This window comes from Aegilops tauschii, chromosome 7, assembly GCF_002575655.3.
Source record: "Aegilops tauschii subsp. strangulata cultivar AL8/78 chromosome 7, Aet v6.0, whole genome shotgun sequence".
NCBI classification, from domain to species: Eukaryota; Viridiplantae; Streptophyta; class Magnoliopsida; order Poales; family Poaceae; genus Aegilops; species Aegilops tauschii.
In genome coordinates, this window is record NC_053041.3 from 648,311,747 (window position 1) to 648,323,017 (window position 11,271).

Genomic DNA, 11,271 nt, shown 5'->3' on the forward strand with positions numbered 1-11,271 from the left:
CGGATTCGATGAAAAGGGTCCTTATGAAGGGTAAATAGAAATTGGCAAATCACGTTGTGGTTTTACGTAGGTAAGAAATGTTCTTGCTAGAAACCTATACAAGCCACGTAAAACTTGCAACAACAATTAGAGGACGTCTAACTTGTTTTTGCAGCATGTGCTATGTGATGTGATATGGCCAGAAGATGTGATGAATGATATATGTGATGTATGAGATTGATCATATTCTTGTAATAGGAATCACGACTTGCATGTCGATGAGTATGACAACCGGCAGGAGCCATAGGAGTTGTCTTTATTTTTTGTATGACCTGCGTGTCATTGAATAACGCCATGTAAATTACTTTACTTTATTGCTAAGCGCGTTAGCCATAGAAGTAGAAGTAATCGTTGGCGTGACAACTTCATAAAGTCACAATGATGGAGATCATGATGATGGAGATCATGGTGTCATGCCGGTGACGAAGATGATCATGGTGCCCTGAAGATGGAGATCAAAGGAGCAAAATGATATTGGCCATATCATGTCACTATTTGATTGCATGTGATGTTTATCATGTTATGCATCTTATTTGCTTAGAACGACGGTAGTAAGTAAGATGATCCCTCACTAAAATTTCAAGAGACGTGTTCCCCCTAACTGTGCACCGTTGCGAAGGTTCGTTGTTTCGAAGCACCACGTGATGATCGGGTGTGATAGATTCTAACGTTCGAATACAACGGGTGTTGACGAGCCTAGCATGTACAGACATGGCCTCGGAACACATGTGAAACACTTAGGTTGACTTGACGAGCCTAGCATGTACAGACATGGCCTCGGAACACAAGAGACCGAAAGGTCGAACATGAGTCGTATAGCAGATACGATCAACATGGAGATGTTCATCGATGATGACTAGTCCGTCTCACGTGATGATCGGACACGGCCTAGTTTGACTCGGATCATGTATCACTTAGATGACTAGAGGGATGTCTATCTGAGTGGGAGTTCAATAATCAGATGAACTTCATTATCATGAACGTAGTCAAAAGGTCTTTACAAATTATGTCATACGCTTTAGTTCTACTGTTTAAGATATGTTCCTAGAGAAAATTTAGTTGAAAGTTGGTAGTAGCAATTATGCGGACTGGGTCCGTAAACTGAGGATTGTCCTCATTGCTGCACAGAAGGCTTATGTCCTTAATGCACCGCTCGGTGTGCTGAACCTCAGCGTCGTCTGTAGATGTTACGAAACATCTGACATACACGTTTTGATGACTACGTGATAGTTCAGTGCGTAATGCTAACGGTTTAGAATTGTGGCACCAGAGACGTTTTTGAAACGTTGCAGAACATGTGAGATGTTCCGAAGACTGAAATTGGGATTTCAGACTAGTGCCCACGTCAAGAGGTATGAGACCTCTGACAAGTTTCTTAAGCCTGCAAACTAAGGGAGAAAGGCTCAACCGTTGAGCATGTGCTCAGATTGTCTGAGTACTACAATCACTTGAATCGAGTAGGAGTTAATCTTCCAGATGAGATAGTGATGGTTCTCCATAGTCACTGCCACCAAGCTATTAGAGCTTCATGATGAACTATAAATATCAAGGTTAGATGATGATCCTTGAGCAACTCGCGATGTTTGACACCGCGAAAGTAGAAATCAAGAAGGAGCATCAATTGTTGATGGTTAGTAAAACCACTAGTTTCTAGAAGGGCAAGGGCAAAAGGGATACTTCATGAAACAGCAAATCATTTGCTGCTCTAGTGGAGAATCCCAAGGTTGAACCCAAACCCGAGACTAAGTGCTTCTGTAATGAGGGGAACGGTCACTGAAGCAGTACTGCCCTAGATACTTGGTAGATGAGAAGGCGGGCAAGGTCGACAGAAGTATATTGGATATACATTATATGAATGTGTACTTTACTAGTACTCCTAGCAGCACCAGGGTATTAGATACCGGTTCGGCTGCTAAGTGTTAGTAACTCGAAATAAAAGCTGCGGAATAAACGGAGACTAGCTAAAGGTGAGATGACGATATGTGTTGGAAGTGTTTCCAAGGTTGATGTGATCAAAGCATCGCATGCTCCCTCTACTATCGAGATTTGGTGTTTGCATTGAGCATGATTGGATTATGTTTATCGCAATACGGTTATTCATTTAAGGAGAATAATGGTTACTCTGTTTATTTGAATAATACCTTCAATGGTCTTGCACCTAAAATGAATCTCGATCGTAGTGATACACATGTTCATGCCAGAAGATATAAGATAGTAATGATAGTACCACATACTTGTGGCACTGCCACTTGAGTCATATTGGTATAAAACGCATGAAGAAGCTCCATATAGATGGATCTTTGGACTCACTCGTTTTGAAAAGATTGAGACATGCGAACCATGTCTATTGGTATATATGCATGAAGAAACTCCATGCAGATGGATCGTTTGGACTCACTTGATTATGAATCACTTGAGACATGCAAATCATACCACATGGGCAAGATGACTGAAAGTCCTCGTTTTCAGTAAGATGGAACAAGAGAGCAACTTATTGGAAGTAATACATTTTGATGTACGCAGTCCAATGAGTGCTGAGGCATGCAGTGGATATCGTTATGTTCTTACTTCACAGATGATTTGAGTAGATGCTGAGTGTATTTACTTGATGAAACACTAGTCTGAATTATTGAAAGGTTCAAGTAATTTCAGAGTGAAGTTGAAGATCGTCGTGACAAGAGGATAAAATGTATGTGATATGATCATAGAGATGAGTATCTGAGATACGAGTTTGGCACACAATTGAGACATTGTGGAAAGTGTTTCACAATTAATACCGCCTGGAACACCATAGTGTGATGGTGTGTCCGAACATCATAACTGCACCCTATTGGATATGGTGCATACCATGATGTTTCTTATCGAATTACCACTATCGTTTATGGGTAGGCATTAGAGACAACCGCATTCACTTTAAAAGGGGCACCACGCAATTCTGTTGAGACGACACCGTTTAGAGAAACCTAAGTTGTCGTTTCTTAAAAGTTTGGGGCTGCGATGCTTATGTGAAAAAGTTTCAGGCTGATAAGCTCGAACCCAAAGCGGATAAATGCATCTTCATAGAATACCCCAAAATAGTTGGGTATACCTCCTATTTCAGATCTGGAAGCAAAAGTAATTGCTTCTAGAAACGAGTCCTTTCTCGAGGAAAAGCTTCTCTCGAAAGAATTGAGTGGGAGGATGGTGGAGACTTGATAAGGTTATTGAACCGTCGCTTCAACTAGTGTGTAGCAGGGCACAGGAAGTTGTTCCTGTGGCACCTACACCAATTGAAGTGGAAGCTTATGATAGTGATCATGAAACTTCGGATCAAGTCACTACCAAACCTCGTAGGACGACGAGGATGCGCACTACTTCAGAGTAATGCGTGATCCTGTCTTGGAAGTCATGTTGCTAGACAACAATGAACCTACGAGCTATGGAGAAGCGATGGTGGGCCCATATTCCGACGAATGGCTCGAGGCCATGAAATCCGAGATAGAATCCATGTATCAGAACAAAGCATGGACTTTGGTGAACTTGCCCGATGATCGGCAAGCCATTGAGATAAATGGATCTTTAAGAAGAAGACGGACATGGACGGTAATGTTACCGTCTATGAAGCTCGACTTGTGGCAAAGAGTATTTTCACAAGTTCAAGGAGTTGAATACGATGAGTTTTTCTCATCCGTAGCGATGCTTAGGTCCATCGGAATCATGTTAGCATTAGCTGCATTTATGAAATCTGTCAGATGGATGTCAAAACAAGTTTCCTTACCAGTTTTCGTAAGGAAAGGTTATATGTGATACAATCAGAAAGGTTTTGTCGATCCTAAGGATGCTAAAAGGTATGCTAGCTCCAGCGATCCTTCCATGGACTAGAGCAAGCATCTCGGAGTCAGAATATACGCTTTGATGGAGTGATCAAAGATTTTGGGTTTATACAAAGTTTATGAGAAACTTGTATTTCCAATAAAGTGAGTGGGAGCGCTACAACATTTCTGATAAGTATATGTGAATGACATATTGTTGATCCGAAATGATGTAACATTTCTGGAAAGCATAAAGGGTTGTTTGGAAGGAGTTTTTCAAAGGAAGACCTGGATAAAGCTGCTTACATATTGGGCATCAAGATCTATAGAGATAGATCAAGACGCCTGATGATACTTTCAAAGAACGCACACCTTGACATGATTTTGAAAGAGTTCAAAATAGATCAGCAAAGAAGGAGTTCTTGGCTGTGTTACAAGGTGTGAGTATTGAGTAAGACTCAAGACCTGACCACAGCAGAAGAGAGAGAAAGGACGAAGGTCGTCCCCTATGCTTCAAACGTAGGCTCTACAGTATGCTATGCTGTGTACCGCACATGGAGTGTGCCTTGCCATGAGTTGGTCAAGGGGTACAATAGTGATCCGGGAATGGATCACATGACAGCGGTCGAACTTATCCTTAGTATCTAGTGGACTAAGGAATTTTCTCGATTATGGAGGTGAAAAGGAGTTCGTCGTAAAGGGTTACGTCGATGTGAACTTTGACACTAATCCGGATGACTCTGAGTAGTAGACCGGATTCGTATAGTAGAGCAGTTATTTGAAATGGCTCCAAGTAGCGCGTGGTAGCATCCACAAGATGACATAGATATTCGTAAAGCACACACGGATCTGAAAGGTTCAAACCCGTTGACTAATAACCTCTCTCACAAGCATAACATGATCAAACCAGAACTCATTGAGTGTTAATCACATAGAGATGTGAACTAGATTGTTGACTCTAGTAAACTCTTTGGATGTTGGTCACATGGTGATGTGACCTATGAATGTTAATCACATGGTGATGTGGACTAGATTATTGACTCTAGTGCAAGTGGGAGACTGTTGGAAATATGCCCTAGAGGTAATAATAAATAGGTTATTATTATATTTCCTTGTTCATGATAATCGTTTATTATCCATGCTAGAATTGTATTGATAGGAAACTCAGATACATGTGTGGATACATAGACAACACCATGTCCCTAGTAAGCCTCTAGTTGACTAGCTCGTTGATCAATAGATGGTTACGGTTTCCTGATCATGGACATTGGATGTCGTTGATAACGGGATCACATCATTAGGAGAATGATGTGATGGACGAGACCCAATCCTAAGCCTAGCACAAGATCGTGTAGTTCGTTTGCTCAGAGCTTTTCTAATGTCAAGTATCAGTTCCTTAGACCATGAGATTGTGCAACTCCCGGATACCGTAGGAATGCTTTGGGTGTACCAAACGTCACAACGTAACTGGGTGGCTATAAAGGTGCACTACAGGTATCTCCGAAAGTGTCTGTTGGGTTGGCACGAATCGAGACTGGGATTTGTCACTCCGTGTAAACGGAGAGGTATCTCTGGGCCCACTCGGTAGGACATCATCATAATGTGCACAATGTGACCAAGGAGTTGATCACGGGATGATGTGTTACGGAACGAGTAAAGAGACTTGCCAGTAACGAGATTGAACAAGGTATAGGAATACCGACGATCGAATCTCGGGCAAGTAACATATCGATTGACAAAGGGAATTGTATACGGGATTGATTGAATCCTCGACATCGTGGTTCATCCGATGAGATCATCGAGGAGCATGTGGGAGCCAACATGGGTATCCAGATCCCGCTGTTGGTTATTGACCGGAGAGTCGTCTCGGTCATGTCTGCCTGTTTCCCGAACCCGTAGGGTCTACACACTTAAGGTTCGGTGACGCTAGGGTTATAGAGATATTAGTATGCGGTAACCCGAAAGTTGTTCGGAGTCCCGGATGAGATCCCGGACGTCACGAGGAGTTCCGGAATGGTCCGGAGGTAAAGATTTATATATGGGAAGTCTTATTTTGGTCGCCGGAAAAGTTTCGCACTTTATCGGTATTGTACCGGGAGTGCCGAAAGGGGTCCGGGGGTCCACCAAGGGGGGCACCAGCCCCAAGAGGCCCATGCACAAGAGATAAGAAAAAAGGGAGAGTCCTAAAAGGGGAAGGCACCTCCGAGGTGCCTTGGGGGGGGAAGGACTCCTCCCTGGCCGCACCCTTCCTTGGAGGAAGGGGCAAGGCTGCGCCCCCCCCTCTCCCTTGGCCCTATATATAGTGGGGGGGGGGGGGAGGGAGGGCAGCAGCAATCCAAGCCCTGGCGCCTCCCTCTCCCTCCCGTGACACATCTCCCTCATCCCGCAGCGCTTGGCGAAGCCCTGTTGGAATCCCGCTACTTCCACCACCACGCCGTCGTGCTGCTGGATCTCCATCAACCTCTCCTCCCCCCTTGCTGGATCAAGAAGGAGGAGACGTCGCTGCTCCGTACGTGTGTTGAACGCGGAGGTGCCGTCCGTTCGGCGCTAGGATCATCGGTGATTTGGATCACGACGAGTACGACTCCATCAACCCCGTTCTCTTGAACGCTTCCGCTCGCGATCTACAAGGGTATGTAGATGCACTCCCCTTCCCCTCGTTGCTAGATTACTCCATAGATTGATCTTGGTGATGCATAGAAAATTTTGAATTTCTGCTACGTTCCCCAACATTTTCATGCTAGAAACTTCCGTGTGCAGCCACAAGCTATTATGAGCTCTAGCATAGTTGATTAAGATGTGTGAACTCTTACGGTGGTAGACTAGCAGATGTAGGGGATGTAGGTGTACCGGTCTACCCATCGTAAGGTGCTAATGCTTCTGAAAGACCATGTCTCGGTCATCCGTTTCTCAAACATCATGTAGTGCGAGAAAACCAACGGAGGAGATCGTGTCTTGTGGGGAAAAGTGCACAAACCTCTGCAGAGTGTACAAACTAATCATGGTTAGCCGTGTCCCCGGTTATGGACATCTTGAGTATCTAGTTCTTGGATTATCATGTTGATCTCATCACGTCACTTAATTAATGTGTTGGGTTGTTAATGATTACTTTTAATTGGGATTGAGAGGGGGTTTACCTTCTCAATATTTTCAACCAACTTTGTAGTTAAATAAAATATATTCCTTTACAGTACGGAAAAATTGGCTTTTCACAAAAACATTATAACCATAGAGCTTTTCCACCAACCATATATGCATATAGTTATAGCCTTTATTCATCATTATCCTATGGTGTGAATTTGCCAGTACATTCAATGTACTGACCCTCTGTGGCTGCAACGTCTCATGTTGCAGGATTATCTTACGACGAGTAAGTGATACGTTAGAGTTACGATTTCTACATTCAACTTTGCCGTTGGTGTTGATGGGAATCCACAACCTTGTTGTTACTTCCACTTTTTGGATTGAGGTAATAGTATTTACGTTACTTTATACATGTGATTTACCTCTGTTATAAATCCTCGAGTACTGTTTGTGTCAACATACTGATCCAGGGATGACACTTAAGCACAGAGACTTGACCGTCTGAGGTCGGGTCGCTACAAAGCATGAGTAGGATATAATCCACCATGAACATAAATATCGTGAAGGCTATGTTGATTTTGTTTAAACTACATGTGTGAACATGTGCCAAGTCAAGTCACTTGAATCATTCAAAGGAGGATAGCACCCTATTATACCACATCACAACCATTTTAATAGCATGTTGGCACGCAAGGTGAACCATTATAAACTCCTAGCTAATTAAGCATGGCATAAGTAACTATAATCTCTAATTGTCATTGCAAACATGTTTATTCATAATAGGCTGAATCAGGAACGATGAACTAATCATATTTACAAAAGCAAAAGAGGTCGAGCTCATACCAGCTTCTCTCATCTCAATCAGTCCATCATATATCGTCATAATTGCCTTTCACTTGCATGACCGAACGATGTGCAAAATAATAATAGTGCACGTGCATTGGACTAAGCTGGAATCTGCAAGCATTCAATAAACAGGAGAAGACAAGGCAATATGGGCTCTTGGTTAATTCAACAATAATGCATATAAGAGCCACTTCAACAATTTTATTATGGTCTTCTCCTATTGACCCCCAAAGAAAAGAAAAGAAATAAAACTATTTACACAGGAAAGCTCCCAACAAGCAAAAGAAGAACATGAAATATTTTTGGGTTTTCTTTTTAATTACTACTACTACAGCAAGAAAGGTAAACTAGCTAAACGCTACAACTAATTTTTTTGGTTTTTCTTCAAGTTTATCAAACACACAAGAAGAAAGAATAAAAAGGAAAATAACTAGCATGGATATTACAGTGAAAAAGTATGAGCACCGACATCTAGGAATGAGTGTGTGAACATAAATGTAATGTCGGTGGGAAATACGTACTCCCCCAAGCTTAGGCTTTTGGCCTAAGTTGGTCTATATCCACGGCTGGCCTGGCGGATATCCAAAGTGATAGTAAGGGTCGTACTGAGATGCAGCAGTCATTGCATTGTGGGCTGCATGCAGCTTGGAGGCGAGCTGTCTCAGCCCTCCTCTTATACTCATCCGCCTCCTCTCTGGTTATAAAATATCTCCCTTTTGCCTGAAAGTCAAAGAAGGTAGAAGCAGGGAGAGCAACGTGATAGGTGTGTCGTCTGTCAAAGATTAGTCGGTACTGGAGGAACTGATTGTTCCTCTCAATAAAACGATGACGAACCATAGCCTCATAATCTAAATAAGTAGGAGGCAACTCAATATCATCCTCACGTATGGTTACACCAAGAAAATTAGCTAAACGGGTTGCATAAATTCCACCAAAGAAATCTCCATTAAATCTATTATTATGCAACCTACGTGCAACAATGGATCCCAAATTATAATGTTTATCTCCTAACACAGCACTCCTGAGAACACTGAGGTCAGGAACACACATGTGGCATGCTTCACCCTTACCATTTATGCACCTACCTATGAAGAGAGCAAAATAATGTATAGCAGGAAAATGAATGCTCCCTATGGTAGCTTGTGTTATGTCTCTAGATTCCCCCACAGTTATAGTAGCAAGAAAATCTCTAAATTCAGATTTGCGAGGTTCACTAGGACTACCCCATTGTGGAAGTTTGCAAGCAGTATTAAAATCCTCTAAGTCCATAGTATAAGAATTTTCATAAATATCAAACATGACAGTTTGAGAATTGCGTGACGATGAAAATTCAAACCTCCTCACAAAGGAATCAGTGAGATAGTGGTATTGACGGCACTTATCTGCCTCGAAGCTCACAAGATCAGCGTTACACACATATGCGTTAAATTCTTCCCTGATTCCTGCTCGATCCATGAAGTCCTCTGAAGGCCATTCACAAGCCCGCACTTGAGCGTCCCTTGGTGGTTCATCGTCAGCATCCCGCATTGCAAGCCTGGGTCCTTGCTTCCTTGAAGGACCACCTTGGTACATTTTCCTAAACATATTTCTTCCTCTGAAAAATTTCTGAAATTTTTAGTAACTTCAAATAAAAGTGAACCAAGCTCAACAAAATTGATAGCAACTACTCTCACCAGTGCCTACAGACTATATCATGCATTAGAACTACTTGGAACCATATAAATTTGACATGCAAGCTCAAGAACATGGTCACCTAGGCAGCACAAATTTGCAATGAATAAAGCACTAGAACAAAAACTAATTGGACCATTGGAGGAGTCACATACCAAGGAACAATCCCCCAAAGCAGTTTTGTGAGAGGTGGTTTGAGCAAGGAGATCGAAAATCGCAGCGAAATGAGATAGAACTCGTGCTTGAACTGGTTGGTGATTTTTTTGGGAGGAAGAAGGAGTGTGTGGGTGCAGGAATAAGTGGAGGGGAGCCACCATGGGCCCACGAGGCAGCGGGCGCGCCCTGGACCCTCGTGGCCAGGTGCTTGCTCCCCCTGGTGTGTGCTTAGTGCCAGATATTCTCAAATATTCCAGAAAAAATCATATTGAAATTTCAGGGCATTTGGAGAACTTTTATTTTCGGGGTATTTTTTATTGCACGAATAATTCAGAAAACAGACCTGAAAATACTATTTTTGCTTTGTTTCAACTAAATAACAGAAAGTGAAAGGAGGGTACAGAATGTTGTGCCTTCTAACTTCATCCATCTCATGCTCATCAAAAGGAATCTACTAACAAGGTTGATCAAGTCTTGTTAACAAACTCATTCCGAATAACATGGAACCAGACAAATTTCGAATAACACTATGTTACCTCAACGGGGATATGCACATCCCCAATAATAAGAATATCATATCTCTTTTGATAGTAGGTAGAGGAAATTCAAAACCTCCAAAAATAATCGATGGAATTTTTCGAATAGAGTTGATACTATGAACTTGAGGTTGTTTCCTCGGAAAGTGTACCGTATGCTCATTACCATTAACATGAAAAGTGACATTGACTTTGTTGCAATCAATAACAGCCCCTGCAGTATTCAAAAAGGGTCTTCCAAGAATAATAGACATACTATCGTCCTCGGGAATATCAAGAATAACAAAGTCCGTTAAAATAGTAACGTTTGCAACCACAACAGGCACATCCTCACAAATACCGACATGTATAGCAGTTGATTTATTGGCCATTTGCAAAGATATTTCAGTACGTGTCAACTTATTCAAATCAAGTCTACGATATAAAGAGAGAGGCATAACACTAACACCGGCTCCAAGATCACATAAAGCAGTTTTAACATAGTTTCTTTCAATGGAGCATGGTATAGTGGGTACTCCTGGATCTCCAAGTTTCTTTGGTATTCCACCCTTGAAAGTATAATTAGCAAGCATGGTGGAAATTCCAGCTTCCGGTATCTTTCTTTTATTAGTAACAATTTCTTTCATATATTTAGCATAAGGATTCATTTTGAGCATATCAGTTAATCGCATACGCAAAAAGATAGGTCTAATCATTTAAGCAAAGCGCTCAAAATCCTCACCATCCTTTTTCTTTGATGGTTTAGGAGGAAAGGGCATGGGTTTCTGAACCCATGGCTCTCTTTCCTTACCGTGTTTCCTAGCAACAAAGTCTCTCTTATCATAACATTGATTCTTCGATTGTGGGTTATCAAGATCAACATCAGGTTCAGTTTCTACATCATTGTCATTACTAGGTTGAGCATCAACATGAATATTATCATTAGCATTTTCACTAGGTTCATATTCATTACCAGATTGTGTTTCAGCATCGGAAATAGAGATATCATTTGGATTCTCAGGTGTGTCTACAACAGGTTCACTAGAAGCATGCAAAGTCCTATAATTTTTCCTTTTCTTCTTTTTAGAAGGACTAGGTGCATCAATCTTATTTCTCTGATAGTCTTGCTCAATTCTCTTAGGATGGCCTTCAGGATACAAATGTTCCTG